Consider the following 26,849-nt stretch of genomic DNA (forward strand, 5'->3'; position numbering starts at 1 on the left):
GATCTCAGGATTGTGGGATCGATCCCTGCATTGGGCTCCACACTCAGCAGGGAGTCTGCTTGAGATTCGCTTTCTCCCTCTCCCTCTCCCTCTTATTCCTCCCTCCACTTTCTCTGTCTCTCTCAAATAAATAAATCTTTAAAAAAAACCCAACTTAATGGAAGATAAAGAAAAGGATATAAAAGTTTATTATTTGCACAAATAAATAGAGAAATGGATGCTAAAACATCTCATAAATACCAATTTGGTCAAATCTGCGTGAATCTGATGACTCAAAGTATTGGCAACGCAAGTACTCTCACACCTTGACAATACTCATGTGCACAAGGACATTTTCTCTACGATGCTTATTGCATCATTGTTTGCAATAAGAATATAGCAAAAATGTCTCTAATATTAGGGAAATAAGTAAATGTGTTTGATGAACAGTGAAATGATAATCGGTTGTATAAACACATTGCCTAAATATACATTTCATCATCTTTCAATTGAATGAGATGAAATAATCCATATAATGATTGTGTAAGTTAAAAAAAAAGTAGAAACAATGCTATTATTTTTCTATTTCCCCATCATCAGTCTATCTCTTATCCATAGAAAGCTCTATATTGAGATATAGCTATGGTTATGTAAAAAATGTAAATTAATCCAGGAGTGTGATATAAAAGGAGCGCTATCACTGAGCCAAGAGGAAAGAGGAAGAAGGGTCTTGTTTTAAGGAGTATCATCAGCTGCATTCAAGGAAAAGAGGGAGACAGAAAGTAACAATGACAAAATATTAACTAACATGTACTTGCCACTAATTTCTCTGCTTTTCAACATGTTTGAAATATTTTATAGTTTAACAAATTAATCAAGAGTCAAAAAGGCAGGAAGAATGCATATTTTGTTAGAATACAAAATTACTGGCACCTTCTCATAAAAGCAGGGTCACTTTTGTGTACACGGTGCTCTACATAATTCCTTACCAATTGTACATGCTTAATAAAAGTTAGCTGCTTTCAGGACACCCTGCAGCAGAGAAGAGTACTCACAGCTTCTGGAAACAAACTAGATACATTACTGCTACAATTCCTCGGTCACATTGATATGGTAGGATTGATACAGCAACTGCAAAGCATCTTGTATTTCTTGAATGTCTGTGGTTAGCTAATAATGTGCAGAGAGAATTGAAAACCAACCCTCTAGTTAGAAATTAATTTCTGAAAATATGCCCAACAAGTAAGAATAAGTAAAGCGTCAGGTGCCTCTGAGAGCATCACCAAGTCTTTCCAGAAGTCTAGACCCTTGCTGTATCAGCATGGTCCCTAGGCAAACAACATCAGCATCACCTTGGAGCTGGTTAGAACTGAAGAATCACAGGCATCTTGCCAGACATATAAAATCAGAGAATGCATTTTAACAAGATCTCCAAGTGATTTATATATCCATTCAAATTTGAAAGGCACTGCTCTTTTCATAAAAAATATATTAATTGGGATAAATCCAGATGCTTCTCTGAGGAAACACATAGTAAGCATTTAATCATTAAAGCGTATCAATTGTTTTGTCCATTTTCTAAAAAGACTAGTATAAAGAAAAGCAACACACCTTTAATAAAAACCATTTTTATAAATGTCACTTGTGTCCGATTTAACTGAACATAGAAAATTTAAATGAGCTTGAATCTTTCAACCTTCTTATTTTATACTCAGTTTAAATCAGAAGATGTCAATTCAATTATCCAAGCCTATATATGTAGTTAGAGAACTCAAAGTTTTCCTGTCAAACATATCAAGGGAAAGTATCTGACTCTTTCAGAAGACAAAAGACCCAAGCATTGGACTCTGCAGACAGATCTAGGTCCACATCCTGACGGGCTCCTGGTTTGGACACAAAATCTCTCTATGACCCGAGGAAAACCTGTCAAGCATCTCTAAGCCTTAGTTCTTAATCTGGAAAAGGAAAACGCTACTCACATTTCTGGGGTCTGTTAGACAAATGAGGACATGAAAGAGAAGAATTTGTTCAGTAAATATGAATCCCCTTCCACAATAATACTTTTCAAATGTCACCATCCTTTAACAGGTAAGATCTCCTGCCAACGATGGTCGACAGTGACTATTTTCTCTTTACTTCAACTTTGTACAAAAAGTCATTCTACAGCTTATTTTACACTTTGCTTTTCAGTTTCTCTCCCCTGATCTCTATCATGAAAGTTTTGTTACAAATTAAAGAACACCAGAAATTTGTCTGCAAAAAATGCATCTTATTCAGGGAGCATAAAATGTTTCATCTTGAGTTTTGATGAAAAGCTTAGAAAACTGAAACATTTAATCCACATGCCTGGAAATCACTGATTATCAAATTCATGTACTCCCCATTAAATTGAAACTCTGAAATTAAGGAGGTTCACCAGACAAATACAGGAATTACAGCCTCGATCAGCTCATCTGCTGCAGAAGCCACTGGAGCCATAAACGTGTAGGAATGCTTAAATGAAAGTTAGATGAATTGTTGGAGTCAGAGCATGAACTAGCATGAGAGTGAGAGAATTCTGGAGGCTAATGATTTACAGGAGGGTACACGCTCTCTGGGGATTTATCTCTAGGAATCTTACCCATTTCTCATGGAGAAGAGTCTAGGGGAAAAAAAAAAAAACACAAAACACAAAACATCTTAGTGTTTCTAGCATGGGTTGTGGCTATGAGGAGAGAGGGAAGAAGTGAGGTGGGGGAGAAAGATAATTTTGAAATAAGTCCAGGGAATTATCCTATCTGGGAGAGAGAATTACCCAGCTACATAACACTCTAGTGTTCCTGCCTCAACCAAGCTGTCAGGAAGAAAGTGAGAGACAATAATGAAATTCATGGCCAAGGCTCATAAGAGCACTAAAACAGTGACCTTTAATCATAAGATTACAGAATATTTTTCCTACCTTCTACACCTTGCCGTCATATCAACTGGTAAACTGCCTTATAGCTAATGCAAAAAGACAAAATAAAATTTATGCAGATTGGGAATGAAGAAATTAAAACGTTTTATTTTGTACGTGCAATGATTACCATATAAAAAATACAAAAAAAAAAAGCGCAAATGAAAAGCACCTGCAACTATAAGTGATTATAGCAAGGCCATCAGATACAAGGTCAATATACAAAAGTCAATTGCTTTCCTATATACCATCAATGAAAAATAGGAATTTCAAATTAAAAACAAAATGTTCATCACAATAGCAGCAGAAAATGAAATATCCAGATCTAAATCTAATAAAATATGATGATATATAGGCAGAAACCCTGATGAAATATAACAAAGAAGATCTAGGGGTGCCTGGGTGGCCCAGTTGTTTAAGCATCTGCCTTCTGCTCAGGTCATGATCCCAGGGTCCTGGAACAGAGCCCCGCATTGGGCTCCCTGCTCAGTGGACAGTCTGCTTCTCCCTCTCCCTCTGCTGCTCCCCCTGCTTGTGCTCTCTCTCTCTGTCTCTGTCAAATAAATAAATAAAATCTTAAAAAAAAAAAACAAAGAAGATCTAAATATATGGAGAGATCTTTCATGTTCCAGGATTGGAAGACTCAATATTACATCAATTCTTCCTTAATTGAAATATAGAGACATTGCTATTCTGAGCAAAATCCTAGCAAGCTATTTTGTGGATGTCAACACACTGATTTTTATGTTTAAATGGCAAGGCAAAAGATATAAAATTGCCAACACAATATTGAATGAGAGGAACAAAGTTGGAGGACTGACACTATCCAACTTCAAGACTTACTGTAAAGTGAGAGTAATCAAGACAAACTAACATCTGAATAGCATATGCAAATATATCAATAGAACACACTAGAAGTGAAGCCCCTGGGTGGCTCAGTCAGTTAAGTGTCTGCCTTCGGCTCAGGTTGTGATCCTGGTGTCCTGGGTTTGAGTCCCACATCGGGCTCCCTGCTCAGTGGGGAGTCTGCTTCTGCTTCTCCCTCTGACCCTCCCCCCTGCTCATGCTCTCGCTCTTTCTCTTTCTTTCTCAAATGAGTAAATTAAAAAATATTACAAAAAAAAAACACAAAACAGAACACAGTAGAGGCCCCATAGTAGACTTAAAAATATAATCAACTGACGTTTGACAAACATGCAAAAAAAATTTAATAAAAGAAGGATAGTCTTTTCATCAAATGATGCTGGAACAATTGATGGCCATGTGTTAAAATCAAAACAAAACAAAAACAAAAAAACTTAGACACAAATCTTACAGTTTCACAAAAATTAAGTCAAAAGGGATCATATATATAAAAAGCAATACTGTAAAACTCCTAGAAGAAAACACTGGAGAAAATCTCTGTGACCTTCGGTTTGGTGATGAGTATTTAGAAACAACACCAAAGGCGCCATCTATGGAAGGAAAAAAAAATAAGGGGGACTTCATTATAATTAAAAACATGCAGGGGTGCCTGGGTGGCTCAGTTGGTTGGGCGACTGCCTTCGGCTCGGGTCATGATCCTGGTGTCCCAGGATCAAGTCCCGCATCGGGCTCCCTGCTCAGCAGGGAGTCTGCTTCTCCCTCTGACCCTCCTCCCTCTCACGCTGTCTCTCATTCTCTCTCTCTCAAATAAATAAATAAAATCTTTAAAAAAAAAAAACATGCATTCTGTAAAAGACACTCTTAAAAGAATACAAAGTCAAGTCAGAGGCTAGGAGACTATATTTTCATACCACATATTTGCTAAAGGACTTATACTCAAAATATACAAATAAAAACATAAAAAGAAAACTAGGAAATGGGCAATAGTTCTGAACAGATGTGTCATGAGAGAAGATGCAGATTGTTCAATAGAAACATGAAAGATGTTCAACCTTCTTTGTCTTCAAGGAATTGCACATTAAAACCATGATGAGATACCACTATATACCTATTAGATTAGTTAAAAATCCAAAAAACTGACAATACCTAATGCTAATGATGTTGTAGAGCAACAGGAACTCTCATTCATCGCTGATGGGAATATAAATCATAGAACCACTTTGGAAGATAGTTTGGTAGTTTCTCAGAGTTAAGCGCAGTGTTACCATACAATGCAACACTTGTATTCCAAAGCAGCTCCTCAATTAATTTCAAAACTTATGTCTTCAAAAAACTGCACATATTTACAGCAGCTTTATTCATATTACCCCAAGCAAAACAACCAAGATAGTCTTTGATAGGTGAATGGATAGGCAAGCTGTGGTCCATTTATACAATGGAGTATTATTCAGTGATAAAAAGAAATGAACTATCAAGCAACAAAAAGACATGGAGGTAAGTTAAGTAGATATTGTTAAGTTAAAAAGCCAATAGGAAAAAGCTGCATATATAATTCCAATTATAAGAAATTTTGAAAAATATAAAATTATTGAGGCTGTAAAATGATCCGTGGTTGCCAGGCCTTCAGGGTGGGGCAGGAGATTTTTAGGGTATTGAAACTTTTCATATAAAACTGTAACGATGGATACATGGCATTATGCATTTGTCAAACCTCTAGAAATTTACAGCACAAATAGTGAATTTCAATGTGTGCAAATTTATTTTGAATAAAAAAAAATTACTTGGATTCCCTGGAATCTTAGGAAAGAATGCAGACTGTGGCAAAAGAATCCAATTGTATTAAAAATATGTGAAACACCCCTTGAAGGAAGTAGGAGGAAGGGACTGCTGACTAGTGTAACTTTTCAAATGAGTAGCAGCTGTAAGAGGAAAGGATGAAGCAGTTGCACAAAAGCCTTGTGGTCTGGTTGATGAAGTTTACCCCATTAAGATATGAGTTAACAATTCTGGTACTGCTATACATGAACACTGAAATTGAACAATGAAGTAAATAAGTGAATAAATGGTGGATGATGAGAGCCAGGTTCCTCACTATTGGAGTGAGAATATGCAGATAAGCCAGCGGAGCTGGGGGTCTAGAATTATCTATATGGATCATTGGAGAAGTCAGTATTAACTTACATTTTTTTGAATATAGAAATATTTATAGACATGTGTATATGTATGGGTTAGTCTGTGAACCGAGAGTGCCCCAAAGAGATGATATCCTGGTAGCAAAAGAGCCCATCAGAGCTTGGGTTCTAATGTTATTTTCCACTAACAAGTTCCAGGGTTCCTTGAAGAAATGACTGATTCTAGGACTGGGTCAGAAGAACAAGCAAGATGAGCCTGAAGCATTATATGGGGCCAGAAATTAAGGATCTGCTAAAAAAAAAAAAAAAAAAAAAACCCATTGATGAGGTTTGTTATTTTTCCAGATATTTTGCTCATATTGAGCCAGACACAATGCTAGCTTCTTGCACTGATTTTCTCTTTTAAACTCAGTAATCAACAATTTCCAGGTATGCAAATTGGATGGTTTCCCTGGATCATTAAAAGTACATTAGAGTTCAAATAAGTTATAGAGCTAGGAATCAGACACAGATCTGTAGAGCTTCCAATTTCACTTTTTTGCAAATAAACCCTGAGGCTCCTATACTAGGAATATTCTACTCAGAATTATTAAGACATGCCTGTGATAGTAGCAAAAGGGGCATTTGTATGCTCAAGAAGCGTAATAAACTTTTTAAATATAAAATGAAATTTTACTGTGATTCTGAGTTAAGTTCTATTATTATTTGGAGCATAGATTCCACATGTGTGGCAATTAAAGCCTGTCTTTTAGCAAAATTCATCATATGATGAATTATGTCATGGTACTGAAGTAGCAAAACAATAACTGTTAGGTCATAATAAAGAAGGGTCATAGACAATGGAAAAATCTGATTCACTCATCCTGAGAGGCTATTGTCCCCAATTCTATACAGGGTTTCATACTAAAGATAGCAATGACAACAATAAATAGCAGCCACTGTCTCTGCAATACATGAGCTGTGTCCATTGATGCTTTCTCATAGAGCATCAAGCAATTTTATTCACAAATGGGTACTTGCTCATGCAAATTAATGGTAATTACAAAATAAATCATAATAGCATCCAAAAAACCCTATACTTCCCAAACCATATCTAATACAGGATCAATTGTTAGTTGATGATATTTAAAATATCACAAAATACTTTTTTGTATAAAGCTTTAGTTATTTTAAATATTGTAGATTTATTTATTCCCAAATTTCTTAAAGATAGTGAATATGGAATGTTGAAAATAACCACGAGAGTATCTTCTGAACAATTGGTGTATCAATAGGGACAGCTGTTCTTCTCTGGATTTATGCCACCTATACAATTTTAATTGCCTTTAAAAATAGTTTTAAGCATTGATGCTTGAAGCAAAACCAAACTTGGCGGTAAGTGTGTTATGCAGATTGACTTGAACATTTTAGACACTGCTCGTCAACAACGATCTTACGTTTTCCACTTTAAAAATTATCTTCCTGATAATCATGTAAAGAAAACATCTATCAATATTTTTTTAAAGATTTTATTTATTTATTTGAGAGAGAGCACATGAGAGGGGTTATGGTCAGAGGGAGAAGCAGACTCCCTGCCGAGCAAGGAGCCCGATGCGGGACTCGATCCAGGGACTCCAGGATCATGACCTCAGCCGAAGGCAGTCGCTTAACCAACTGAGCTACCCAAGCGCCCCAACATCTATCAATATTTAAGTATTCTACCTTAAAACATGATTTAGCTGCATTCACTTGAATTTCATTCTCAAAAACACAAAATTAAAGATTAATTAGTATGGAACACATATTAATTAATCACAATTCCAAAAAGGAGTTTGGTGGTACTTTTGTTTACACTTTGTGTCAGTGATATAATTATATAGGTGGTATTAGGGTTTGTTTGTTTTTTTTTTCTTATTTTTACTTTAGATTCTGAAATTATTGAGTTTTTCATGCATAGTGATATGTCATATGATAATTTTTTTTTTCTTTTTTCTGTAGTGCAAAAAGTTAAAAAAAATAGTCAAGCACAGATCTAAATAGTGCTAGGTGAATTCTCATATGGACCTTACTTTGGAAATTTGAAATTTTCATAGCCATTACTCTTTCAAGTTATTGTCGTGACCGTTTACTACATGTAAAGAATCCTCTTCTTCAGCCTGTTGCTTTTTTTATATGAGCATTTTCTTTTCCATAGACTTTGAGTTGCGGTTTTGTGTGAATGTGCTCAGTTGTTAAAAGGGGATTGTCTTTGGCCATCAATCCATAATGCTTGGAATGTTTCCAGATGGCCACACTGATTTTAACTGTTCTGCTACACAATGTAGATTGTTTTAATGTTGGGCTGGGCTGTCATTGGGATACTTCCAGAGATAAAATAACTTTAAACCATTTGGCCTTTCTTATCTTTTGTTTCTCATTATTTTAAATCTCTCCTGCATCACTTACAGGAGTTTCTTACAGTTAAAAAAAAAAAAAAAGAAAGAAAGAAAAATACATATACAAAACTCCTATAGACTCATATTTCTAAGCAAGATTCTCTTACCAAGAAATGTTATCTTTTTGCTGTGTCCTTTGTGCTTCTAAAACATCTGAAATTTGATGAGTGAAAAAGAGCTGTTATGTTTATCCTTAAAACAAATAGTAGGTGAGCTATAATTTTTCTCAAGTTGACCTAAGAATACTAGGCCTAAAAATTAGAGGAGGAACATAAATTTAAGTTATTAAAAATCTTTATCTGCTATCCAAAAAATAAGCAGACAAATAAAAACTTTAAAAAGATCTTAAATCCAGAAAGAATGATTTTTTCAATGGATACCTAAGTGTTCTTTACTTTGTGCCTGTATTAAGTTCATTAATCCACTTACACAAACACTCAGATAGCTATCCGTTGCTCTAATTTTTCTGTTAAATATTCATGTCAAATTATGAAAAGTAAAACTTTTGGAGAGAAAGAATCTATGTATTAAGTTTGTAAACAATCTGAACTTATAAAAACAGCACAGGCCTCACCAATGTTCTGGCCATACCCAAATGTTAGCTCTTCGGTTCTTTTGTTCATGTCTCTGTTTTATTAAACTGCTAGACTGTAAGAATTCTTAAGGAAGATATGCATTATTCACAAATGTAATTCCCACATGATCCAGAACCATTCCTCTGCCATAAGGAAAATCGAAGTATTGAATATGTTTAAAACATAAAATTAGTAAAATGATTTTTTTAAATCCATTTTAATTCATCTCTGGAACCAAATGATGAAGAAAAACTACAAATGTAGACTTTTCAGTATTTCTATATAAAATACCAGATCCTCAGAAAAAATTGTTAGAATTAGAAACAGAAAACACACCTGGGTGGCTCAATCAGTTGAGCATCTGACTGTTGATTTTAGTTCACATCTTGATCTCGGGGTTGTGAGTTCAAGCCCCGTGTTGGGTTCCATGCTGGTCGTGGAGCTTACTTAAAAAAATTAATTAATTAATTTAATTAAATTTTAAACATTGCAGACAGAAAAAGATTTAGATAAATATCAGAGTAAGATAGTCAAATTGGGGGCCAGAATTCAATGTTTCTAACCAAAATACATCTTAAAAGAATTTGTACCAACTATGTTGTAATAGAGATTTTCGTCTTTCATGTTTCTCTAGAACTTAAGGAAAAAACAGGTTAATACGTGAAAGAAATATTTGAAGGAACGAGGGCAATCAAAAAAATGTTAAGCTATCAAGTTTCTTGAAACCAATAGAAAGTAACATCTTATAAATCAAAAACTAATTATAAAAAGAAAATTACAAAATATAACAGTAGATCTACTTGTGATTTATTTGGAATTTTTCCTTTGATTCAGATAAGAGTTTCTTTTGTAGATCAGATTAAGCATTACAAGATTAATGGCACACTGAGACATGTATTTGAACATTTTTTTTCAAGCTAGTTCCTTTGGAGATCTGGTCCTAAAGGCTCGCCTGTAAATTGCCTGTAACTAATTACAGTTACATAAACACTTAATAAATGCAGAACCGAAGAATCTTCTCTCTCGGTTCCTTGATTGTTTGTTCTCCTTCTCCACGAACTTCTGAGAGTTTTGGGTTCCCCCTTTTTCCAGCAACCACAACTCTAGTCCCAAATCCATATCCTTAAAATTATATTATATTCCCTTCATCTATCTCCTAACAACTTTTCATATTGGGCTTGGCTATTGATATATGCTAGATGATATTGTATAGTTTTCAAATCAATTGTCTTCTTCAATTCTCAATAAGATTGCTATTTTGTCTTTTGTTGTTCAATGATTCTATTTTAAGAATGAGACTTCAAGCAGGCGCCTGGGTGGCTCAGTCGGTTAAGCGTCTGCCTTTGGCTCAGGTCATGATCCCAGGGTCCTGAGATTGAGTCCCGCATCAGGCTCCCTGCTCTGTGGGGAGCCTGCTTCTCCTTCTCCTCCCCACTTGTGCTCTCTCTCACTATCTCTGTCTCTCTCTCTCTCAAATAAATAAAATCTAAAAAAAAAAAAAAAAGAATGAGAATTCATGGATCGAGAATTATTCTTTGGGTACCAAAATAATTCTTGGACTAAAGGTAATCTCAGGATTTCACCAGAAAGTTTCATGTGGAAAAAGAAAAATATACAAAATATGTCACCAAATTTTACCACTCTTATTTTTGTAACGTAGCTGTAATTTGAACTATTCAAGCAGGCAGCATGATTACGTGAGAAAGTGTGATATGGGTATATAGGTCAAATTTTTCACTTATAATTTCACTGGAGATATAACAAAGAGAAGCTGCAGACCACAGTTGAGAAGTAGAAATATATATATAAAAAAAAAATTGGATTAAGATGCAATCAGTTAATTTCCATCTAACATAGCAAGCTGCACTAGAAATAATTTATTCTTAGCAAGTAAATTAACAGTGAGTAACTTACTTATAGTGAGTAAATTACCAGAGTGGTTCATAGTATAAAACATACATGTTGTGAAATGATTTCTACCTGGAGAAGTAAAAATCATATACTATTATCACCATTTTTAAGATGAGAGCCTTTGCAAATAATAATGAATAATTGCATTGATTATTCATGTATTCTGTTATGGGTTCATTTATGTCCCCTCTCCCCACAAAAAAAGATATATTGAAGTCCTAACTCCCAGTGCCTCTGAGTGTGACCTTATTTGGATATTAGGTCTTTGCAGATGTAATTAATTAACATGAGGTCATATAGGAGCAGCGTGTGTCCTAAACAAATATTAAGTGATGCTCTTAAAAAAGGTAGCCGTTGGGGCGCCTGGGTGGCTCAGTCGTTAAGCATCTGCCTTCGGCTCAGGTCATGATCCCAGGTCCTGGGATCAAGTCCCACATCGGGCTCCCTGCTCTGCGGGAAGCCTGCTTCTCCCTCTACCACTCCCCCTGCTTGTGTTCCTGCTCTCGCTATCTCTCTCTCTGTCAAATTAATAAATAAAATCTTTAAAAAAAAAAAAAGGTAGCCGTGTCGGGACGCCTGGGTGGCTCAGTCGGTTAAGCGGCTGCCTTCGGCCCAGGTCATGATCCCAGGGTCCTGGGATCGAGTCCCACATAGGGCTCCTTGCTCAGCAGGGAACCTGCTTCTCCCTCTCTCTCCCTCTGCTTGTGCTCTCTCTGTCAAATAAATAAAATCTTAAAAAAAAAAAAAAAAAAGGTAGCCGTGTGAAGACCAGGGTAATGCCATGTGATCACAGAGGTGGAGACTAGTTATCCAACTGCAAGCTAAGAAACACCAAAGATTACCAGCAACCAACAGAAGCTTGGAGGAGGCAGGGAAAGATTCCCCTACAGGTTTCAAAGGGAACATGGCCCTGCCAACAACTTGATATTGGACTTCAAGCCTCCATAACTATGAGACAGTAAGTTTCTGTTGTTTTAAGTCATCCAGTTTGTAATACTTTGTTAGTTCATCTCTAGGAAACTAATACATATCACTACTTGTATTTTAAAGCAAACATTTATTTAGAATTTACTATGTATCTACCATTCTACTAATTACAGATAATGCAAAGATGATGGTTGCTTGGGATTGAAAAGTATGGGATGAGGATGAAGATGGAATGCGAATGGATATGGAGTTTATTTATGGGGGACAAAATGTGCAGAAACTAGATTCTGTTGGTTGCACAGTCATATGAATATACAAAAAAACATAGATTCAAAAGCAGTATATGAATTATACCTCAAAAAAGCTATTTAAAAAAATGAAACAGACTCTGGTTTCAAGCAAATCACAGTGAGGTTGAGGACAAAGATCAGTAAATAACTTAAGAATTTGTGGTTAATTGAAGCATGATGGAGGCTGTGTTGAGCAGTCACACTGGAATGTTACTCACCAGGATGAAGGTCAAGTGTGTGAGGAGTAGAAAAAGCCAGAAAGTGTCCTCAAAGAAGGTGACAATAGGGCCAAGTCACTAAGAATGAAGCATGGCCAAAGAAGAGGTTGGAAAAAGACATACCAGTTGGGGGAGAGCATCCTAACAGAGATGGCTTCACGTCCAAAGACCCTGAAGCAAGAAGAAACCAAATATGATATCAACATAAGTCAATTCCTCAACTTTGGATCTTTGCAAGTCTTTTTGAAGTGAAGTAGAAAGCAAAACCTGTAACAGAAATATATATGGTCGTATATGCCAACCTGAGTTGGCATTTCAGGGTATTTAATTTGATTTCAGAGCATAAAATGTCTTTTACTATTCACAAATTTTCCTATATTCATGTCTCTGAGCATTTAAGAAAGATAAACTCAATGAAAAAGTAGTCCTTTAAAAACATTATTTTAAATCTCTTATCTACCATATTTAGAGTCATATGAAATTTATTGGAATATACTATTTTTCTCAGGGCCCTTATGAAACATACAATAGGCTGTTTTTCAAAGACATTCTCTAAGTACATTTTGAAAAGATGAGTTAGTGCTTCTTGCTCTGTAGGCTTGAATTGATCTTGAAAATTATGCCACCTTAAGGCTAAGCTTTTCGGTTGTAAAGAGCTGGTGCAGTAGCGCGCTGTGTAAGTGAACACTCAGATTCCCTTCGGTGCTGGAGCTTTATTGCAAATATGCATCTATGCGTGTTGTTGAGTGCAGAAGTGTGGCTGGTGCCGAAAATGGCTTACTATTTTCAGTGAAAAAGTGAAATATGAAAAAATAGTATAAAAATCTAATGTCAAATATCTGTTGTGCATTTTAAAATGTATCTGAGAGAGATCATAGTATAGAAATAAAGAACATACGTTTTAGAGTCAGACGTATGTTATTCTGAAATTTTATTCTGCCTGTTTCTAGCTGTGGGTATTTGAACAATTTTCCTAGTTTTTCTCTGCTTGTCTCTTCATTTGTTAAATGTGGATATCAAAATATCTAGCCATAGCATTGTCATGAGAATTTAATAAGATGATGGAAAGTGCTTGCTAAGTAAAGAGAAATTTTGTTTCAGCTGAAGCAAATAAAAAGGTTTCTGATCTAATTTTTATTTATCAACTATTTTGATTATTGGGAAGTTATATATGAAATAACTAAATGACAGTAAGGGTTTTTTGTTGTTGTTCATTTTTTGTTTTGCTTCTAATAAATATACGGTAGCAGAGATGTTGAGAATGTTTCTTGGGATCAGACTGATGGAGTTTGAATATTAGCTTCACCATTTACTGGGTCTACATGGAGCACTTTACTTAAACTCCCTGTACTGCAGTTTTATTATCTGTAAAATTGGTTAATATTATTAACTGTAGTTATTGCAAACTATTAACTGCAGTTGTTGCCACATGAAACATGTTTCATGTAGCATGAAAAACATGCTAAGTGTAATATGGAAAAGCATGCCGTACTCATGTGTAGTCATAAATGTGAACTATTCACAACAGCCTGCACCACGGTGTCATGGTCTGCAAGGAATCCACACTCATGACCATCAGCAGAGGCATGAGAAAGTGGAAACAGACCTACAGTGGTTCCACATATACGTTGTCCTTTCAGACACAAGCTTTAAAACACTCACTGTAGTTAAGTTCAAGAAGAAAAATATGCAATTTAGAAGTTTAACAAAGTGTGGGAAGGGTTTCTAAAAATTCCAGAAAATAAAATTCCATTATTAATTCAAATTAAGGAATCCATTGATTTATTTAGCAGTCTAATAGGTACAACTATTAGAGGAAGACATAATTAATTGGGAGATAAAAGTAAGAAGAAACTATTCAGAATGAAGCACTGAGACAAAAGATGGAGAACACGTAAACAGGGATATGAGACGTAGAGGACGGTCATCAGTAAGGGGTCCTGCCATATGGGTGTTAGAGTCCTAGGAAGAGAGGAAAGGGAGGTTGGAGGCAAAGCAACGTTTGAAGAAACAACAGCAGAATTTTCCAAATGTTCTAAAAGACATCAATATGGATTCAAGAAGCCAGAGAAATCCTAAGAAAACAATTAAAAAAAATAAAAGAGAGAGGAAAAAAAGCCACACCTAATCATATGGTAAAATAAAAACAGAAAAAAAGCTACAGGAGATACGAAATCTGACAGCTAACTATTCTACAATAAAAATATGGAAGACAAAAGAAAATGGAATTACATATTCCATGTACTAAAATAAACCAATAATTCTGTATCTAAAATTTCCTACCTCAAATTTACCGTGATTAAAATATCTATTTCACAAAGAAACACTGAACAGAGAGATTTCTTCACTAGCGGACCCATAGCAAAGGAAATGTCATGGGTGTTTTCCAGGCAGGTAGGAAAGAACCTCAGATGGGGAGCTAGAGTGGGAGGAAAGAATAAAAAACAATGAAATGGTAAATGTGATAAAATTTAAGCAGATAAATTATTTTAAAATACCATGTACCTTAGGAGGATTTAAAAGTCTTAAGAGGATAACAGGACATCACACGGCTTAGGAAAGGACATAAGTATCAAAAAGTATTAGCCTCTTTAACTCGTCACTGTCACAGAACAACATCCACTAACCCTTACAAATCATAGCAGTACAGCATGATGAACAATCACAGAGTGAACTGACCATATGAAGACCAACCTAGTCAATAACTAGAAAATTATCAGAAATTAACCATACGGTTAACAGATAACCATATGTTCTGAAACCTAGAACTATACTCTCTAATGGTATTTGTATTGATATTAATAATAATATTAAAATATCATATATAATTTGATTTTTCTATTTTTGAACTTTATATGCTTTGAATAATATGTTTTATTTTTTATGTCTGCCATATTTTACTCAACATTGATTTTTGAAAATCATCCTTATTGCTGTAGGTATTGGTAGCTCAATAATTTCCATTACTGAGAATATACTTTTGTATGAACATGCCATAAATTATCTATTTCAATGTTGATAGGCATTTGCATTTTTTCCAGTTTTTGTTTGTTAGGTATTGTAATTGTGGAGGCAAAATTTTGAGGTGTCTCACATTGAGTCACTACATTTCAAGGAAACACAAATGTACACAGAAATATGATGGAAATTATTTCAATAGAAATTAATGTAAAAATACAGATATTCTTCCATAGCTCCAACTTCTACCCATGAGTTTTACCCCCAAACATGTACAATACTATTAAAATAAATTATAGAAATAATAATGAAATTATGAAAAAACTTGGTGGAATCTTTTTCATCTCAGACATACTGATATCTGTGCTTGATCAGAAAATTCTGAGGACATTTCCAAAATATTAAACCCTTCAATTATCAGATGGGGACAGGGAAGTGGAAAGATTAGCCATGTCCACCTCTGCTGACTTCATCATCTAAAAGGTGTATGCAGGTGGAGGGTGGGAGCTATAATATACCAAAGGAGTATGCTATCTTGAGACAGTAAAGAGAGAATAAGTGCCAGCTCTTTAACCATGAATCACAAGATAACTTGCTTGTTATCTGTCTCAGCTAAAGTTTCCAAATACTTACTATAGATCTAACTGTAAAAATTGACAACATAGGATGAACTAAGAGTTATATAAGTGAACCAAGCAAAATAACGTCTAAAGAGTTAAATTACAAAGTGTACACACCATGTGGGGAGTACTAGAAAGCTTAAGGATAGCAGTACACAATGTAGACAGTTTTAACTACTGTTTTCTCTGTGTCTTGGCTCTTAGCATAATGATACTTTGGTCTATTAACTTTATACACCCGTAAACTGTCCTACACTAATCATTTGGTAAGCCTACCAACTCTACATTTCACCTGTCCCTTCCCACAAACCATAGTTAAGACTGTCATAAACACCATAATAACTCAAATACTAAAATTGCTTCTATTTTGTTTAAAAGGGAAAATGACATTTTTATCATTTTATATATTTTAGCAAAGTTGCAGTTCATGCTCCTTTATAATCCTAAAGGAAAATGATCAGGTGGGTCCTCCACCCAAGATATTTCATGAGGACAGGTATCATATTTGTGTCTTACTCACCATGATATATACAGGTCCTATAGTATATTGCCTAGGCATATATTAGACAATCAATATGTGTTGAATGAAAGAACACACGTCTTTCTGGAGTATCCAATCAAATACAGATGGAGTTAGTTAAGGGTAATTAGTATTGGCTAAGTGTTATACTGGAGTAGGGAGTACTTCAAAATTTTACTGGCTCTGAACAAAAAGGTTTATTTGTTGTTCAATCTTCATGCAGTTTGGCTGAGTGAATCTGCTATAGATCTCTGCTAACAGAGGCTCCACCATCTTATTATGAGTCTCAATGCAAGTTTTCAAGGTTTGCCAGAGCAAGGGGAAGGAGCATGAAAACTAACACATCAACTCGGAAATGTTTCCACCTTGAAGTGATGTGTTCTTATATCATTCAATTACATTAACTTCAAGAGGGTGGGAAAATCTAATCCTCCCAAAAGCTCAGAAGGAAAGAAGAACCAGAAATATTGATGGGCTGCAGTAATGTCTGTCTCACCAAGAGACTACAAATACCGTATGTGTTTGAGAGATAGTTTATTTAGAAACCTCCAATATATACCAAAATACTGTAATTAACTTTAATGGCAATGTCCCAGGGAGATATTACGGGATAGTTGGAGTGTTAGTTGTGTGCATAAACACACAAAAATATACACTCATATGCACACGCGCACACACACACACATCCCTATACTCCCAACACACTAACACAGTTTTATTGGAAAAAAGTTCAAAGAGTTAGATTAGAATTCTAGCTGTCATCTACTGAGTGTGTTTGGAGATATAATTTAACCTTTTAAAGCCTTACTCCTAACCATGAATTGAGCGATGAGTAACTAAGAAGGAGCAAAGTATCTCTAGTACATGGAATCTGTATTTGAATTCTGATTTTGATACTTCATTCCTGAATGTCTGTCAGTGACTTACATAAATATCTGAGCCTCAATTTCCTTACCTTCACAATGGAGATACAGTATAAACTTGAACGGTTGCTGTATCAAACATAATGCTGTTTCACAAGGTGTCCTGAAACTGTAAGTTATTACCAAATATTAAGAATTATGCTTACTTCACACTATTGTGCCTTGATCTTGGAATTTCAGCCTCCAGAACTGTGGGAAATAGATTTCTATTGTTTCTATGGCATTTTTGATATAGCAGCCCAAGCAGACTAATAGGAACACTAATGCAATCTACTGCCAATAAATTCCCATTATTTTAACTCTTGATAGCTCTAAGTTATAAATTTGACATAGATGCTATAACAATGATCTTTTTTATAAATTTTTAATTCAGAGAATTATTGTGTATCATGTAAAAGACATTAGTTTCTTTGTCATGGTCATCAAGCACCCAATACAGTACCTGAGACATAATATAAATGTATGCGTGCATTGGACTCAGAACACAATTAAGACCAAACCCCAGTTACTCCACCAAATTACTTAAAACAGGGCAAGCAAATCATATAAAGAGAGAAACCCTCAGTTGTCTTACATTACACTATAAATAATAATAATATCTGATTGACGGAGTTGCTGTGAGAATTAAAGTGTGCCCCGAAATAGCAATTGTCCTTCTCATAAAGCAAGTGATTAAGTTGCAGCTCACCAGACCTCCTACTGAGAAGAACTAGAACATATTAGGGAAATAGATTGTTCAAGAACTAGCTGGAGGCATTAGAGACCTACCCAGGTTGCTAGGACTTGAGGGGTCAAGACCCAGAGATGAGGGGACCTCGTTGAGGTGTGACAGAGCACGGTGCCCTGTAAGTCATTTGCCAATTCCTATGTGGCCAGAGTGGAGAGGTGTGAAGTCAAGCAGAAAGCACATGCTAGAGGATGGGCACCCTGGGCACAGATGTTACCACGTTAACCCCCTTGGAATGATTCTTCAAGCAAACAGGCAAGTTGTAAGGGAAAGACCAATATAGAAAAGATGATCTATTCTAGGGGCGCCTGGGTGGCTCAGTCGTTAAGCGTCTGCCTTCGGCTCGGGTCATGATCCCAGGATCCTGGGATCGAGTCCCACATTGGGCTCCCTGCTCGGCGGGAAGCCTGCTTCTCCCTCTCCCACTCCCCCTGCTTGTGTTTCCTCTCTCGCTGTGTTTCTTTCTGTCAAATAAATAAATAAAATCTTTAAAAAAAAAAGATGATCTATTCTTATATATGGCTAGTAATAACTTAATTTGGTTTTGTGGGGGAAAAATGTATAATTAACTAAATTGAGACACAGGAAAACTCTGCCTTCAATAAACATCATCTGCTTCCATAATGCACCGTTTGCCTGACTTATTTTTTCAGACTCTGGTTCTTATCTTTGTGCATACAAAAGTGATGTTCATATTTCAAAAATAGAAACAGTGTGAGAAGAGTCTCTATGTCACCCTCTACATGTATAAGTGGGATCCAAATATCCTGATTCTCCACACATTATTCGGAATTACTGAGAGGAATTCCGAGATGGGTGTAATTCACTGTAATGAATGAAAAACAGTTTTGATTGTCAGAGCAGAAAAGGTAAGAGACTATTTTTCAGAAACATCCCCCGGTCGTTGTGATAATAGATACCTGAAGGAAATCACAGAAACAGGTTAATCACCTCAAGAAGGATGCAGGATAAGAGGTCTATTCATAACGGATGTCTACATTTAGGCTTACAGAGGAGGCTGCCAGGGCACAAGTGAGCTTCCTGACACTTGTAGGAGTCTATTAGAAGTGTGCATGGTGAATATAAATGATCATCGTAAACAGGAAACACCAGGGAGAAAAACTTGGAGGTATAGAAATTAGGCAAAACTTCTAAAAGGAATCCTGCTTTTTCTTTTCACATCTCTCCACACCGCTTTCTTGCCAATGTGCCTGACATGCTTATGAATACTCGGGGGGTCTACGGGGCTGCCTATGAATGTGTAGGGCTCCATTTCAGTGACCTATTATTACACTGTCACTGAAATATAGACCAGAAGGCAGAAGCGTACAGCAGCTTTCTGTAACCCTGAGATACTGCTTGGTCTTTTTGCCATTTCTTTGGAAGTATGCTAACTCCTGGCAAGCCGAAGGTAAAAAAAAAAAAAAAAAAAAAGCTCATTGAAAGCAACTCTTCATTCCCCGTGGGTGCCACATGACTGAGAATACAAGCCTCAATACTGAATCACACTCTTCCCTGCAATTCCAAGACCCAGCAGGCATACAGCTCAGGATGACTCTGGGTATTTGAAGGAGATTAATCACTATTGATCTGTTAAGAATACCAAGAGTCATCTGACCTCAGGAAGACTGTCAAAATTATAGTTGGTGACAAATTTGAGGGGAACTTTTTTTTAGAAACATGAAAATATTTGGGTTATTAAAGCGGGTTCCCTATAAGACAGTTTATGTCTATAAAAAGAGACAAAGCACTGGGCGCCTGGGTGGCTCAGTTGGTTAAGCGACTGCCTTCGGCTCAGGTCATGATCCTGGAGTCCCTGGATCGAGTCCCGCATCGGGCTCCCTGCTCAGCGGGGAGTCTGCTTCTCCCTCTGACCCTCCCCCCTCTCATGTGCTCTCTCTCTCTCAGTCTCTCTCTCTCAAATAAATAAATAAAATCTTTAAAAAAAAAAAAAAAGAGACAAAGCATTAGGATAAGCTTCTCCAAGCATGCATCTGCATGTTCAATAAGAATGATAAAATGAAATCTGTAACATAACAATTTAGTTTTTTTAACAACAAATCTAAAGGCTGTTTAGTATTTAAGAGATTTAATGATAAAAGTAAAACATTTGACTAGTACATCAAACATTATAAAAAATTGTATAAAAAGACAAAAAATAGAAATCAGAAACAGTAAATAATATTAATAAATTAAAAAAAGAGAATGTACTGGGGCCCCTGGGTGACTCAGTCGGTTAAGTGTCTGCCTTGGACTCAGGTCATGATCTCAGGGTCCTGGGATGGAGCCCAGCATTGGGCTCCAAGCTCAGTGGGGGGTCTGCTTCTCCCTCTCTCTCTGCCTCTCTTCCCTGCTTGTGCACATGTGCATGCTCTCTATCTCAAGTGAATAATTTTCTTTAAAAATCTTTAAAAAAATGTACCACTCATTAGAATAATATTGTTGGAATTCAGTTTCTAAGAGTAAAAGAGGAATGGGATAAAGTCATTTAGGTTAATAAGAGGAAACCATTTCTCGACCATGTAAAACCATTCCACAAAGATAATATCATCCTCATGAATAAGCTATTCAAAAGATTAATAATAACTAACGGTCACTTTTACTCTCAGTTGTCTATTCAAAGTTGGTACAGGTAATTAAAAATCAAATGTAGGTGCTCTATGTTGTTGTATTTAGGGTATGTAGAGATGGCAATTTTCCTCAATGGACACATCCTAATCACAAATGGAGTTTACTTAGGTCTTCCAGACCTGTTGTAAGCTGGCTTTATAAATGTCATTTCCATTGAACAATGAAATGCTGTATGCGCAACCAATTTTGTGGTTTGATGGATTCCATAACACCAGTTCATCACAGGCAGTTAAGTTGCATAGTCATTTGGTTACATGTGTCACAGGGTCAGATGCTCAGTCCTAGGATCTGCTTTTAAAATGGAGAATAATCATCAACAAAAAAGAGTCAGTACTGTGATTCTCCTACTAGGGATTTTCAGAGGTTTTCTAGAGCTTCCGTACCTGCCGTTGACACTTATGGATCATCAAACCCAAGAGGGAGGGCCCCTTCTACTACATTCTAGAACTGCCAGAGAATTTTACTTGATCCAGACCCCATTGAAATGAGTCAGCCTAACAGGTTTTGATCAATGGGTCAGAGCAACCTACGGAAATGTGCCTCTGTGTTTATGGTAGGCAATGCAGGATACAGAAAATTGTTTCTCAGAATATTCTTAAAATCCCCAGATCATTGGACTTGTCAGAACCTCTCCCATTTGTCAAGCCCTGGACTTATATGGGATTTATATATTTCCTCTGTCATATATTCTCACTAAGGTTTGCTGCCTCCCACTTACCAGATCCAATTAACAAAATGTCATCAATGAATGGACAGGGTGGTGTTCAATGCGCTATTAATATGATTGCAGTACTTGAAATCTACATTTCTGCAGAAAGTAAGAGAATCAAAAATATCCTGATGTAAGAAAGGGTAGTGAGACTGCTATCCAGGGCTCATGAAGCAAAATGATCTGAGGATCTTTGTTGAAGGGAGTTGAAAAGAAAGCATCGTGCTATGTCAAAAGTTGCATCCCAGATGCCAGAGGCTGTCTTTATTTGATCCAGTAGAGATAATACACCTATAATCACGGCTGGAATTTATATCTCCCCCCAGGTATATTTTTAATAATCCCTAGTCATTCTGCAAGGCCCACCCGGCTTTTCCACCAATCAGGCGTATCCTATAGAGACCCATTAGGAAACACTCTGAACACTTCAAGGCTTCAATGATGCCACCATGTTGTTTTGTGTCCTCATGGATGCAATAATGCTTCTAGTTTGCTACCATGAGAGATGAAGGGTTAAAGGAGACTGTTTCAGGGCTTCCACACAACCCATCCTAACATAATAGCTCCTCACAGGTCTGGTAACACGTGTGGAGATTCTACATGTTCCTAAGTATATCTGTTCTCATTGTATATTCTAGAATTGAAACAACAACCACAGGATGGACTTGTGGTTTGATTGGACCCCTCAGAGACAGACTTGGGCCAAAACAACGTTTATCATTTGACTTCCACAAATTTCTACTTTGAACAATGGATCTTAGTGGAATCTCAGAAGATTCATGTAAACAGAGTCCAACCTTATGTCATTCAGGTAAATGGCTAGAAGTACCTTTACGGAAAGACTTGTAGGATGATTCTCAGATATGGAAGTGGGCTGTGATAAGGGGTCTTCCTCAAGTAACCTCGCCTCTTATCAATTGAGGAACATCAGGTTTGTGAATTGACTTGGTTTGGAAAGTGAGCAAGATGCAATCAATCCCCACTAATGCAACTTAAGTCGATTTCAATCTAACAGACTCTGAATTATTCAATTATATATGTCAAACGGGACCTAAAGGGGCTACCCATCTATGTCACCCCTAGGGATTTGTGATGAATTAGCCACAACCACAGACACCTGAAGCTTATCGTGGTAATCAGGCACACCTTATCTGATAGTGAGGTGTCACCATCTGGCCTCTACCACTTTGCAATTACTGTTAAAAGAATAGGTTTTATGCAGCAAAACCAAACTGAACTAAAAACAAACAACCTCTCCCAATGTGGCGGAGGGGAAGGGAAGCATTAAAAATTGATAATAAAATTAATTATTTTTTAAAGTTATTTTCTTAGATTTTGTGATGTTAGTTTTATTTCACAGCTTTTAAGACATTTCACTTGTGGTTGTTTTTATCATTCGAAATAATCATTATTGCAATTTTTCACATTTATAATATTGCACTTTTTACTTAAAGAACTTCAAAATTATATGAGCCACTGAACACACAAAACTTTACTCAACCCCTGAATCCATTTGACTGCAACCTCATCCAATGCCACCTATGGCCTTTGGAGGAGAGATACTATCTCATTTCTTCAGGTCCTGGTGCAGGAGGCATTGTCCAGCCTTGCCAGAGATATGGTGAGGGAATGGGAGGTGTGGCTGAGCAGGTTGCACCTAATTAGTCCACTCCAACATGCCTTTCTGCTAGAGCATTTGATTCCTTTAGCACAGGGATGAGAAAACTTTCTGTAAGGTACCAGATAGTAAATATTTTGGGTTCTGTGGGCCCTATGGACCCTATTGTAACCATATAACCTTGCCATTTTTGTGCAAAATCTTCCATATATAATGCATAATATGGGTGTGACTGTGTTCCAATAAAACTTTATTTATGAAAATAAGCTGGCTGGCCCAACCTGACCCATGGGCTGACCTGTGATATAGAGTGTGCCCAGCAGCTCTGGCAATTAAATCCCATCGATTGAGATGACTTAATTAACTAACTTAATAATCTATCAATGCCACTCCCAGTTGCTTGAGCTAATATATTAAATCCTTGCTTCTAGGTGGGTGTATCTATCTTTTTTATCCTTCTTGGTCTATCAAATCCACTCCAACACATTCTCCAGTTTCCTGTTAATTCAGATTGAAGATGTTCTGCAACTTGTCTAGTATATAGAGTCTTTTCTCCCTGAGAGGACCATCTCTGGTACTTCCTTCTCTGACCCTCACTGGGATCTGACTTTCACTGTAGGCCTGGGAGTCATGCATGAATGTGGTGAGAAGAGACATCCCTGGTCAAGGCAAGTACCCCTCAGGGAGATTTAGGGGTTCAAAGCTCTTAACATTTATTCTGTCTGCTCATGTATCTCCATCCCACGTGGCAGTAGCATCCTTCTCTTAAGAATCCTTTAGTAGCAGGACCCTGGAGGGTCACATTCATCAATGCTGTAATCATGGGACCTGGGCCTAATTTTCACCCTTCTTTCTGGTGTAGCTTCAGAGGATTAAGGCCATCTTTAAGGCTATCTTGATGGCCCTCTGAGTTTCCATTCATGCCCCAAGTTGGGAATACATCCGAGTCTTTCAGTTGGTCCAATTCCCATGACCATCTGAAACAGCCAGCCATGCCTTACTTGTTACACTTATCACTGTAGCTGTAGTGGCTCTGAATTACATCCATTTGCTCTCAGAACACCTTGCTGCCTTCATGATGCCACCATATGCCACCATATGCCACAGATCATGATGCCCTATATTCCCTGGCAAGGAGATGATAAGTGCACTCATCCAGTAGGAAAGTAATCCAATACCAGAATTCAACTGTGAGGTCTGTTTCCTGGGGCCATTGTTCGTGACAATTTCCATACCAAAGTCCCAGAAGAAATCAATGTACTCTCAGGAGGGGAATTGAAAAGATCTAATAGAATTTAATGAAATGGCTAATTTATTATGGTGTTAGTTGGCTTATGTTAACTAACTGTGGATAGTAAGAGCCCCAGGGTCAGTAAGGGGTGGGGGGGAGCATTACCATCCCAGGTCTGAAGGAGCAAGGAAAAGGTGCATTTGTAGAACACAAAAACTGGTAGCTGTAGATGCTGAATGGAGGACTGACCAGTAGTCTAGCTTTGGGCAGAGGAAGGCAGCCACAACCAAAACACAGACTAACAGGGAGAAGCCAGAAGAGTAAAACCCTGGCTTCTCTCTCTTCCTGCCATCTATGATTGTTGCTGTTGTCTATTGGTTGGCACCATCCAGACGACACAGGATGGGGGAGATGGGTTGATTCTACCCATAGAGATTGCCTCCTGGGACAGAGCACAGTCAGAAAAAGAGTGGAGAGTAGAACTGGTGGGACAGAATTAGTATATCCAGCACAGAGATCTCGTATCTCATTATCTCCTTGCCTTCGACTAATCTCAGTTTCTTTATAGGTAAAATAACTTCTGTTATTTGCTTAAATAATTAACCACTTACCAAGTTTGTGGTTCACAGTATTTACTAATCTATAGCTGCTCAGATTATTACTCGAGTGCCACAAAAATATTCAGAAGAAGGTATTCTAGAACTCATGTTGTTTGATGTTTAAGTACTTTGAAAGTATGTGCATCGTGTTTTGCAAATTATCTGCAAAACGGGTATAAGAAAATCTTATAATCTGTATTAAAGAGCAACCATATTTAAGGATAGTACCAGAATAGATATTTAGTAAATGAGCTTTTTTTTTCTTTTTATTACTTGTAACTAGACACAAAAATATTCAGAAGCCTTGATTCCAGGTGTAGTACTTTCTGATAACTAAAATGCTTGCTATGTTTATGCAATGTATTATCCATGGACAATCAATGTTATTTATAACCTGTAGAATTTAAAGGTTAAATAATTTTAAAGACACTATATAACAACCTAGTCCAAGAGGACTTCTGAAAAAAATGTCTTTACTTAATAACCTTTGTATCAGATAATCATGCGGCGGGGGGGGGGGGTGGATGGTCATTTGATTAAGAATTAATAGTGATTAGTGATACCAAGGGAATGCTACACTATCTAAACAAATTTCCAACAGTTGAAGATAAGAATATGGAGAATATTACTTCAGAATTGACTAATAGGTTTCCTATGGGAACTGCAACAGTTAGGACATACCAGACTTATAGAATCAGTTTTCTTTCCTTTTTCCCTGTGACATGTATCATAGTCTGTGCATTAGCAGAGGAGGATGTCTACTTGTGTTCCATATCTCGATTCTGGTCCAGGATGTGTCTTGATGTTCAGTATGTTTTAGACATGGATTTTCCTAAAGACGGGGGATATCCATTGTAAGAAGGGGAGAGCTTTACTCAGTTTCAACCCTGCTATTTAGAAGAGTTTCACAAGATCGAGTTCTTGTTATCAGAAGGCTGTTTGCAGCTCCAGAAGACTAATCCAATGGGAAGAAAATTTTATCAGTGATTTGAGTTGTTTTATAAAATCCAAATGGACAAGTATGACCTGAACAACTCCTTCACCAGAAGTGGGAGAACTTAAGGTCAACACAGAGCTGTTTTCTTGTTACTCCCTTACTCCAGACAGGATGACTTACAGAAGGGGAAGTCTCAAAAGCAGAGCTGCAGGACATCTTGTTACCTTGCCCAGATGGCAAAACTCATAACCAGCCCTGTTACAATTGCTACTTGGGGTCTTGATCTATAAAGGTTCAGGTTTCTCAGTTCTATTATTTTCTTTGCAGTCTGGGCATTCAATAATTTAATGCTGGACAAACATGTTCAGAGAAGTGCTCCCACAGCCCTGAGAAATCATATAATAGTGCCCTCATATCCTTGGACCAGAAAAGGGCAGATCATTTCCTCTACCGATAGGACGCTTGGGGATAACATGGAAGAGTATCATCTCTTCAACCCATTTTTGAACATGCTGGTTTGTTTCCTCTCTGTCCAAGCAGATCTAAACTGAAATGCCATGGGTAAGTCATGGACAGAGAAGACTGAGGGCCGCATCTAAGCCAAAGCTGCAATCCACCAGAGCCTGTCAGAGGAAACAGGAAGTCAGGACCTCAGGGAAAAGATGACAGTGATTCTGGAGGTGGGACTAGGTGATTACAAGGGACAAGAAGACGCTGCAAGTCAAGACACAAAGTTGGGAGCAGTGGGTGATTTTGAAATGGCCTCACCTCCTGACACATTGTCCTCTATAGTTGTAGGCCCTTACAATAATTTGTCAGGTGCCCTTTCTGAGTTTGTTTTGTCTTGTTTTAACCAAAATAGTTTAGAGGAATCCAAAGTCCTCTGCAGTCTTGGTTCTAGCTGTGCCAGAGATAGCTGGACCCTGTAGTTCATGTTCTTGAAGTATGGATAGATGGTATAGGGTGGGCAGGTAGGGAGAAAGAAGGAAAGAGAAGAGGAAACAGGAGAAAGGATAATGAGCATTGCCCTCATGAGAGCAAGGAGGAGCACAATGTCTTCCTCATAGCATGGTTGAGATGAGACAAAAACTGACCATGATTTGATAAATTGTAGAAGCTGAGTAATTGGAA

This window comes from Leptonychotes weddellii, chromosome 3, assembly GCF_054177405.1.
Source record: "Leptonychotes weddellii isolate Sample4059 chromosome 3, ASM5417740v2, whole genome shotgun sequence".
NCBI classification, from domain to species: Eukaryota; Metazoa; Chordata; class Mammalia; order Carnivora; family Phocidae; genus Leptonychotes; species Leptonychotes weddellii.